The sequence below is a fragment of the Nyctereutes procyonoides genome, unplaced genomic scaffold (genome assembly GCF_905146905.1).
Source record: "Nyctereutes procyonoides isolate TBG_1078 unplaced genomic scaffold, NYPRO_anot_genome, whole genome shotgun sequence".
In the NCBI taxonomy this organism is placed as follows: domain Eukaryota; kingdom Metazoa; phylum Chordata; class Mammalia; order Carnivora; family Canidae; genus Nyctereutes; species Nyctereutes procyonoides.
The window spans coordinates 108392869-108403395 of NW_026575125.1; the positions used below are offsets into that span (position 1 = coordinate 108392869).

The 10527-nt window shown below is 35.5% G+C and overlaps 1 pseudogene; it reads right to left on the reverse strand.

Annotated features, from left to right (window-relative positions):
* Window positions 1-1076: 1076 nt before the first annotated feature.
* On the reverse strand, window positions 1077-2116 carry LOC129518112 (cerebellar degeneration-related antigen 1-like; annotated as a pseudogene).
* Between the last annotated feature and the right edge of the window lie 8411 nt (window positions 2117-10527).

Sequence of the window (10527 nt, forward strand, 5' to 3'; positions counted from 1 at the left end):
AATCTTCAAGATCTAGGTCTTGTCTTTCTGGGTCCAGAGTTCTAAGTTCCATTTTTTCTATGTTCCCAATCCTCCAGTGAGTCCTATATGCAGGTCTTCTAGAGTCCACATGTCTCATTGTGTCCAAGTCCAGCTCTTATAATATCTTCTAGTGCTTACATCATTCAGTTTCTACAACCTTCAGTATCTCCTAAATTCTGGTTTTGTAGTATCTCATTATCACCATTCCTTCACCGCCCAAGTGTTTCAATATCTCTAAGAACTTGGTCTTCTAGTGTTTAGGTGTTCTGACATCCCCAATGTCTGAATGACTAGGTCTTTTAAAATCCTGACATCTTAATGTCCAAGTTTCCTAATGTCTGGGGCTAACCAACACCCTTGACTTCCAGCATCGTGAAAATTACAATTCCCAAATTCTACGTCTTAACATGAATGTGTCAATACCCAGGTTTTCCAAATGTTTCCCAATACCCAGGCCTTCCAATTTTAGGATTTCTAATTGTCTAGATCTTCTATTATCTATATCTTTCAATGTTTAGGGCTTCCAAAGTACAGGACTTACGATGTCTCTAGTATTCAGGGCTTCCGGTACCCATGAATTCCAACATTCAAGGTCTCCAAAGTCTCCAATGTCCTGAATAACCAATGTCCACAAAATCCAAGGCTTCCAATGTCTCCAACATCCTGTGCTTGCAATGTCTCCAATGTCCAGGGTTTCCAATGGCGCCAGTGTCAAGGTCTTCCAACAACTCCAGGTCTTCCAGCAACTCCAAGTCTTCCAACAAATTCCAAGTCTTCCAACAGCATCAAGGTCTTCCTGCTAATCCTAGTCTTCCAGAAAATTCACGTCTTCCAGATAATCCACGTCTTCCAGTAATTCTCGGTCTTCCACAAAATCCGTATCTTCCAGGAAAATCCATGTCTTCCAGAAAATCTACGTCTTCCAACGATTTCAAGGTCTTCCAGACAATCCACGTCTTCCAGCAATTTCAAGGTCTTCCAGCCAATCCATGTCTTCCAGAAAAAATTACGTCTTCCACCAAATCCAAGTCTTCCAATCAATTCAAGTCTTCCAGCTAATTTGTGTCTTCCAGAAAAATCCAGGTCTTCCAGTCAGTCGATGTCTTCCAGAAAGAAATCGAGGTCTTCCACTCAGTACACGTCTTCCAGAAAAATCTATGTCTTCCACCAAATCCATATCTTCCGTAAAAATCCAGGTCTTCCAACCAATCCATGTCTTCCACCAAGCCAGTCTTCCAGTCAATCCATGTCTTCCAGACAAAATTTATGTCTTCCACTAAATAAATCCAGGTCTTCCAAAAAAGCCACGTCTTCCAGAAAATTTATGTCTTCCACTAAATCCAAGTCTTCCAACAAATATACGTCTTCCTAGAGATCCACGTCTTCCAGAAAATTCATGTCTTCCAGTAACCTCCAGGTCTTCCAGCAAATCGGCGTCTTCCAAACAATCCAGGTCTTCCGGACAATTCGGGTCTTCCTGAAAAATCCACGTCTTCCAGAAAAGCCATGTCTTCCAGGAAATCCATGTCTTCCAGTGACCTCCAGGTCTTCCAGAAAATCCATGTCTTCCATCAAATCCATGGCTTCCAGAAAATCCATGTCTTCCAGCAAAGCTGTGTGTCTTCCATCAAATACATGTCTTCCAGCCTAGCCACGTCTTCCAGAAAATCTGCGTCTTCCAGAAAATCCACGTCTTCCAACTAAGCCACGTCTTCCAGAAAATCCTTGTCTTCCTACATCTCCAGGGCTTCCAGCATCTCCAGGGCTTCCAGCATCTGCTCGTCTTCCAGCATCTCTGCGTCTTCCAGCATCTCTGCGTCTTCCTGCATCTCCACGTCTTCCGGCATCTCTTCGTCTTCCAGCATCTTTTCGTCTTCCAGCATCTCCACGTCTTCCGACAACTACCCAGTCTTCCAACAGCGGGCTCAATATCCACGTCTTCCGACGCCTCCAGGGTACCGGCCTTCTAACATTCAGGTCTTCCGGTGTCTACGATATCCAGGTATTCTAACATGTTACATAGTCCAGGTCTTCTGACCTTTCCCCAGGTCCAGACCTTTTTAAAAGGAGTCTTCCCAAGTCCGAGCCTTTCCATGTTCAGATCTTTCCACAGACAGGTCTTCCAACACAGATAATCCTGCTTCCAGTAGAATTAGCCTCAAAAAATTTAAATAAGGCCATCCTTCTTATAGACCAGATTCTATGGATCCACCATAGTGAAGCTTAATAGTATTTTTTCGCTGTTAGGAAATGTGTATTTATTCACAGCTTTTTAAGATAAGTGTTCATAAGACAGCTTCTGTAAAATAAGTACATTGAAGGGATTGCTGTGATAAATTTTGCTACTTGGCTAATGCTTAAAGTTTTTATATAGTCAACTATGGTTAGGTGCAAATGAAATTCTTATTTTAATAAGAAAAAAATTCCTGTTTAGAGACTGTTATTTCAGTTAGAGTGAACATACAATGTATTTATCCATTTCTTATACCGCCAATTTTTGTTTGATCTTAATGTGACTAGCTAATAATAATAATAATAATAATAATAATAACAATAATAACATTTGACATAGCATTTGCTACATCCAGGCACTGTTCTAATGCATCACTTCATTTAATCTTCACAAGAACCCATTGAGGTGGGTACTATCATCTCCGTTTTACAGATGAGGAAACTGACACACAGAGGGGAAGTAACTTGTTCAAAGGACACAACTAATAAATGATAGACCTAGCTAGCCTGTTGAACCCAGCTTAGCCTGTTGCCAGAGTCCATGATCCCAATCACTATGCTATAATATCTGCTGTTGAAAGTCAAGTTGAGAATTATGGGATCCAAAGCTTGATTGCTCCTATTTTATGTGCAGACTATTATCAGATCTTATATACAAATGGTCTACTTTATGCTGCCACTATCAGAACCTATTTGTATTCACAGATCTCATTCCTCAACTAGCTACTATTATTCCCTTGCCCATGTATGTGGAACTAGGCACACTTTTTTTTTCAAGATTTTATTTATTCATCACACACACGCACACACACACACACACACACACAGAGGCAGAGACACAGGAAGAGGAAGAAGCAGGCTGCATGCAGGGAGCCTGATGTGGGACTCGATCCTGGATCCCAGGATCACATCCTGAGCCAAAGGCAGATGCTTAACCGCTGAGCTACCCAGGCAACCCACAAACACTTTCTGATACCATTTTCAGTCTGGGCAGAAACAATATAAGGAAGCACTGAGTTCCAAGTACCATTTGCTTTAGAATCATATTCACAGATCCATGCTCTGAGTACTGGTGCTTGGAATTTATCCATCTACTTTCATCCCTTATCATTGACTGTTCTCCACTTTGCACCTTACTATCTAGACCACTTACCATCAGTTTGTTTCTGACCTCCAGGATTCACCTGTTTCTTCCAATATCACTGACCTCCTGGATTCCTGACCACTGTCTTGTTGTTCAACTAATGGTAACTACAACTCCCTAACTCCCAGTATGCTGACCTAGGGAGCCAGCTACTTGGTTCTCCGAGTTTCAGCTCCTACCAGGTGCTTTCAGCAACATTGCTACCATGCCTCTGGCTGGCATGCCAAGCATTAAAGCCACATAATGAAATTATGGTCAGACAGGGAATTTCTAAAGATATAGAATCATCTACATGGTAATGCAAATGAATCATAATAATTATTATTAAAATTGAAATACCTTCCAAATGTCTAGTGACTTATTTTGCAAAGTGCTGTCGTTTCATCCCTCACTCATCTATTGGTTCATTCATTCATTCATTCATTCAACAGATATTTATTGAGCGCCAACTGTGTGCCAGGCATATTTCAATGGAGCTTACAATCACCTAAGGAAAACTGGCAATGTACAAACAATTGAACAATTATTTATATGTTGTTGCAAGCCGTGAAGGAAAAGTAAATATAGGATGCTGTAAGAGTCTGGAAAGTTAGAGAGCATTCCTGAGGAAGTAACATGTATGGTGACTGAAGGATTGATTTTCTTATTTGATTATTAAGATGGATGTTTTTATATCAGTTTTACCTAATCAGGTTAAACAGCGAGTACTGAAGATGGTCACGAGAGCATGTATTTTGACTCCTTTTCTTTCCCTACTACTCCATGCTGCCTTAAAATAAATAGTAAGTACGGTTTGGGAAATATATATCAGGGGATATAAAAATATTGGTACTCTTCAACTTAGTATTTTCACTTCAATGAATATGTTCAAAGAAATCATCTAAAATGTGGATAATTCATGCACAAAGATGTTCCTAACATAGTTATTCGGTATAGTGAAAAACAGAAAAACCTGGGGGTCTAACTTTAAGGGCATGATTAAGTAAATGTGCTATTTCCATGTGATGGAATATTCTTTCATTAAAATATTTATGGTATGTTGATATTATATAATGTTAAGTGAAAAATCAGCATACAAGATTATATAAAGTGTGATTGCAATTATCTTAAATATATATAATCAGAGACAAATGACTAGAAATAAACACATTAGAGATTGTGAACTAATTATCTCTAGGTGGGTAGGATTATGTGTGATTTTTGTTTACTTCCTGGTGTTCTTTTTTTTCTTCCAAAGTTCTTACGGTGTGAAAGTATATTCAGGAAAAATATTTAAATGATTGTGCATAAAAAGTTCATTATTTATTCATCTTATTATACATGTAATCAAGTTTTACTGTTGAAAACACTTCAAAATAAAAGCAAGCAAAGTGAAAAAATTAAAATCTTAAACGCAATGCTTAGAGATAATTGCTACAAAGTTTTTGATGTATGTATTTCCACACTCTTTCGTAGTAGGTATGTTTATTCTTTTTGACAGAATGGAATCACACTGCCATTTAACCTATTTTTTTCACTTAACAATAGATTGTTAACACCTTTCCATGTCAGTAACTGTGAATCTATGTTCTGATTTTAATACATGACTTATTTACTTTATCTCCTTTTGGTGGGCATTAAGTTCTTCCCAGTTTTTTTGTATTTTAAAAACTGTTGTGATGAGCACAAACATAGCACAAGTTGTGCAGAACACAAACTGTGTCATCCTGCATGGTGGCCCTGTACATGACTGTGTGCAAATTTGCACAGGTATTACTGAGGATAAATTCTTAAAGGAGAGTTGCTGAGCCAACTACTATATACATCATGATGCTTACCAGAGCAAAAAAATTAGAAGCAATCCAGATGTTCAACAATTGGGGATAAATAAAATTATGTGGTAACTGTATGATGAACTACTATGCAGCCATTTAAGTTTATATCACAGAAGAATATTTACTGAAATGGGAATATGTTCACAAGATCTCATTAGTGAGAGGAACAGGTTACATGAAAGTATGTATAATATTCAAAAATTTAGAAAGGAAACTATATAAATATACTCATAAAAATGACTGGAAGAACATATACTATGTTAGTAGTAAAAGTCTCAATAGAAAAATAACCGAATTGTGGTATATTTTCACAATGTAATATGGTTACACAGCAGTGAAATCAATGAACTGCTAACATAATAATATGAGTAGATTGTACTTCTATAGTGTTAAATTAAGGTATGAAGTCCCAGAAAACTACATATAAAAGGATATTCTTTCTATAGTCTTCAAAAACAGGTAAAACTAAGCATTATATTATTTAGGTGTACATATATATTTGGGATTAAAAATATTCTTAATAAGAAGCAAAGAAAAATAAATTAAAAAAATCGGGATAATGATCATTGGGGCTTAGGAAAGGGGCTTGGAATAGGAGGGGATCACAGAAATGGATTGAAGTTATTTGTCCATATTCTAGTGCTCAGGTTTTGATGGGTGGGTGGCTGTTCATTAAATAACTAAAAGCACACCATTGACTATTTAATAATTGCATGATTATTATGAAAATTAAAATAAGTTAATAGATGAAAATAAAAGAGGGCCATGCATAGATCGATGAGACAGTGTGCATGATCTATGACAGTGTGCGTGGATCACTCGTAATACAATTCAGTGCACTCAAATTTCATATTTCGTAAGCAGCTATCTTTGGGTGGTTGGAGTACATGGGCTTTTTATTCTCTTGTTGCTCTTTAGTCTCTAAATTTTCTATAGGGAAAATACAATATTATATTAATTGAAAAATAAGCCCCAAATTACATAGAGTAAGATCTCATATATGTCAAACACGCATGACGGGGACTGAAAAAGTGTTGACGTGTTAATAATAATTGCCTTTGTGGAGTGAGAGTTCCTATCATTTTTTTATGTTTCCTTCTACTTGTTTTTTAAGCCAAATGTTATGGAGTGAGCTTACTTTTTTGCGGTTACAAAAGTAATATATGCTTATTATAAAAGTAAAAAGTGCAGCCTTTTTATAAAGTTTATAAGTATATATACTATCTATACTTATACACTATACTATATATACTATATATACTTGTATATAAGTATACTTATATACTTATTATACTTATATACTTATATATAAGTGTAAATATACTTATATAAGTATAGTATATTTAGTATAGTGTATAGAATATGGACAATAACATTTTCACTCCTTACTATATAGTAAGGAATATATAGTAAGGAGTGAAAATATCCCTCTCCCGGTCCCACTGTCCAGAGACAGACATGATTATTTGTTTACTTTGTATCTTCCAAGTACTTTTTCTCTCTATGTGCGTGTGTTCTTGGTATGTTTTATTTAGAAAATGAAGTCATCCTATACATATTATTCTACAGCTTGCCCTCCCCACCCACCACCGCTCGATAGAAAGTCATTGCTGTAATAGCCAGTAGAATTCCATGGTAAGGTGTACTGTATCATTTATCCAACTCTTTCCACATGGTAAATCTTTAGATTGTTAACAGTGTGTTTACTATTATAGATAACGTTATAAAAAGTATTCTTTTTCATCTATCTTTTGCACGTTTAGAAGTATTTTTCTAGGCTGGTACCTTAGAAGTATAATGGCTAGATCAAAGGGTTTGAGCTAAATAGCCCTCCTGGCATGCTGGACACTATCATTCTTTTTAATTTGTCAGCATTTTGGAGGAAAAAAATCCAATCTCATTCCATTAAGTTATTTTCCCCTAATCACTAGTAAAGTTAAGCACCTTTTAATGTATTTATTAGCTATTTGTATTTCTTCTGTTGGAGATTGCTTGTTCATATCCTTTGCCTATTTTTCTGCGGAATCATTTGTCTTTTTTCCTTGTTGATTTGTAGGAAGTCTCTGGATATTAGAGCTGGTATCCTTTTGTCTGCTCTATGCTACAAATGCCTGTCATCTGTCTTTGTAACAGTTTATTTATGGTGGTATTGCCCTGAAGATTTAATTATGGAAATAGGTAAACATATTAATCTTTGTTTTATAGTTTCTTGGTTTTGTCTCATACTTAGGTAGGCGTCTGTATTCTAACATTTTAAAAAATAGTCTCTTACATTTTCTAGGAATATGTTATATATTTTTTATTGCTTGGTACTTTAATCCATATGGCATTGAGTGTGTGTGTGTGTGTGTGTGTGTGTGTGTGTGTGCTGGAAAGTAGGGACCTATGTTTATTTTTTCAGAAGAGATAGCTAGTTTTTCCTAATTTATTTACTGTATTATATTTGCTCTACTTTGGAATTCTTTTTTAATCGTGACATATATAGGTATGCTTACGTTTCTTTTCTGTTCAGTTTTGTCTTTTACTGAGCTAGTACCTCACTGCTTTAATTACTATGGCATTATAATGTGTTTTGAAATCTTATGGGGCTGCTCTTCCCCCTTTACTATTCTTTTTTATTTTTCAGAATTTACTTGTCTATTCTTGTACATCTTCTTTTTTCAGATGAATTTTAGAACCAACGCATCTACTTCTATTAAAAAAAATCCTTTGAATTGCCTCGGACCTTTTGTGTCAAGAACTGACATCTTTACGATACAGAGTTTTGCATTTATCTTGTATCCAGGCATCATATTAAACTCCGTTCTTAGCTCTATGTTATTTTTCCAGTCAATTAGCTTGAATTCCTAGGTTCGCAATCATGTCAGTTGTAAATAATGGAACATTGGTCTTTGCTAATGTTTGTATCTAATTTTCTTTTCCTTCTACGACATTGATAAAGATCTCATGACTTCTAGGACAATGCAGATTTATATTGATTAATAGAGAAGGCATCCTCTTGTTTTTGACTTTAACACAAATACCCCTTTTCACTTTAAAATATGACGATTGCCGATAAAAAAATGATGATCACCAATGTTCTGATGGATAGCCTTTTTCGAGTTATGGAAATACCCTTCTAGTCTTGATTCCTGATTCACTTATAGTTTTGTCAGGAATAGATATAGAATGGTATAAATGTCTTTTCTGGTGTCCGCCAGGGTGATAATATGGTTATTCTCTTTAATCTGTTAATGTAGTTTATTACAGTAATAGGTTTCCTAATATTGAGATATGCTTGCATTCTTGGAATAAAATTGACAGTGGTGTTTTGGCTATGTCAATATTTGATTTAGGATATAAAACTGTACATTAACAAGTGGCTAGAACAGTGTGCCTCCTTACCTTTTTCACATCATGGTATACTGGGGTAAATGGGCAGGATTGCTCAGGGTAGAGGCAGCTGGCTTCTCAGGCTCTGCCTATTTGCCCCTGAGGCCTTAGGAGATAAATTACACCTACAGCCCATCCAAGGCACACTTGTTGGGAAACTTTCATTTATAGTTTTCCTCTGTGTGCTATCCTTTTCCTGATTTAATATCATGACTGTGTGTACTCGTGAATGAACTTGAACTTTTTTCTTATTTTACAGTGTAATTTAGCACAACCTGTTCCCTTGAAAAGTTGGTAATACCCATAAAACCATTTTGACCTGGTGCTTGTTTGGGGAGAGGGTGGGCAGAAATATAAATCTTTCAGTTTCTTTTTTATGTGTGTGAATTCTTTTTTTAAAATTTCATTTATATTTTTATTGAAGAATAATTAACATATAGTTTATCTCAGTTCCAGGTGTGCAATATAGTGATTCAACAATTCTTTACATTTCTCAGTGCTCATTGAGATAAGTACACTTGTAATCCCCTTTATTTCACCCATTCCCTCACCCACCTCCCCTCTGGCAAGCAGTCTGTTCTCTGTATTTAAGTCTCCTTTTTGCTTTGATGATTAGTTCAGGCAAGTTTCCCACTTCTCCTGAGGTCAATTTGTAAAACCCTTCCATTACATTTGAATTTTCAAATGTATTGATTAGAAATTGTACCTAATATTTTGTAATGTGTCCTAATTTGTATGTATGTGACTACACCTCCCTTTTTGTCTTTTCCTTAATAGAACTGTTCATAGATTAGTATATTTTGTTTTCAGTTAACTATTTTTACAAGTCGTTTTTAAAATATCACTTTCTGCTTTTGTTAATATGCTTTCTATATTCTTGGGTTCTGTTTGATTTTCTTTTAGATTAATTAGGTGAGTGCTTAGTTTGTTTTTCAGTCTTTCTTATTTTGTACTTAATGGATTTAAATGATAAATTTTCCTCTGGATTCATGTTTGACCATATCACCTAGTTTCCACCTGCAGTGCTACCATCATCCTTGTTTTATCACTTCATCTGTAGTTTTGTTTTCCTTTTAAACCCAAGAGTTATTTAGAAGTATTTATATACTTCAGCATGGGCAAGTTTTGCTTGATGTTTTTTCTATCCTTTTTCCCCCCTTGTTACTACTTACACTGTCTCATGGATGGATAATGTTTCCTGCGTGGATTATACATTTTGGAATGTTTTTGGGTCCTAATGTAATAAACATTACATATAAACTTTTATAACTATTCCATGGGCAATTAAAACAAATGTATATTTTTTTGTTTGGGTAATATTATATTTCTACATATTAAATCAAACTTGTTACTAAGCTCTTCCTTCTTTTATCTGCTTGATCTAAATCTTTGATGCAAGTATGTAAAACCCCCCACTTATTTTTATCATAGTCTCTTATTTCTAGCCTTTTTTTGCTTTACATACTTGAAGTTCTTTTTCAGTGCATTAAATTTCATGGCTATCTTAATGGATTGTGTTAATTCACAACGTAAAGATATCTTTGATGCTTTTTGCCTTGATGTTCCTTTGCCACCTTTACTTGGTTTTTGTTACATTTGTCTGCTGGATCTTTATCCATTTCAGTATTTTCAGTTTTTCTGTGTTGTTTGGTTTTAGGTGTATCTTTTCAAAACAGTACAAGATAAGTTCTTTTTTTTTTTCTTTTGGAATGTCTGCCTTTTAGTTCATAATTAAATCTTTCACATTTCTTACAATTCTGTAATATTTATTTCTAATTCCGTCATTTTTATTGTTTTCTCTTCTTGCTAGATTTGTGAAAGTGCATGTCCTTTCCTGTAGTGGTTTAGGAGTTTGAAATATCCTTCTTTTTTTTTTTTTTAAAGTAGGCTCCATGCCCAGCGTGGAGCCCAATGCGGGGCTTGAGCTCACAACCCCAAGATCAA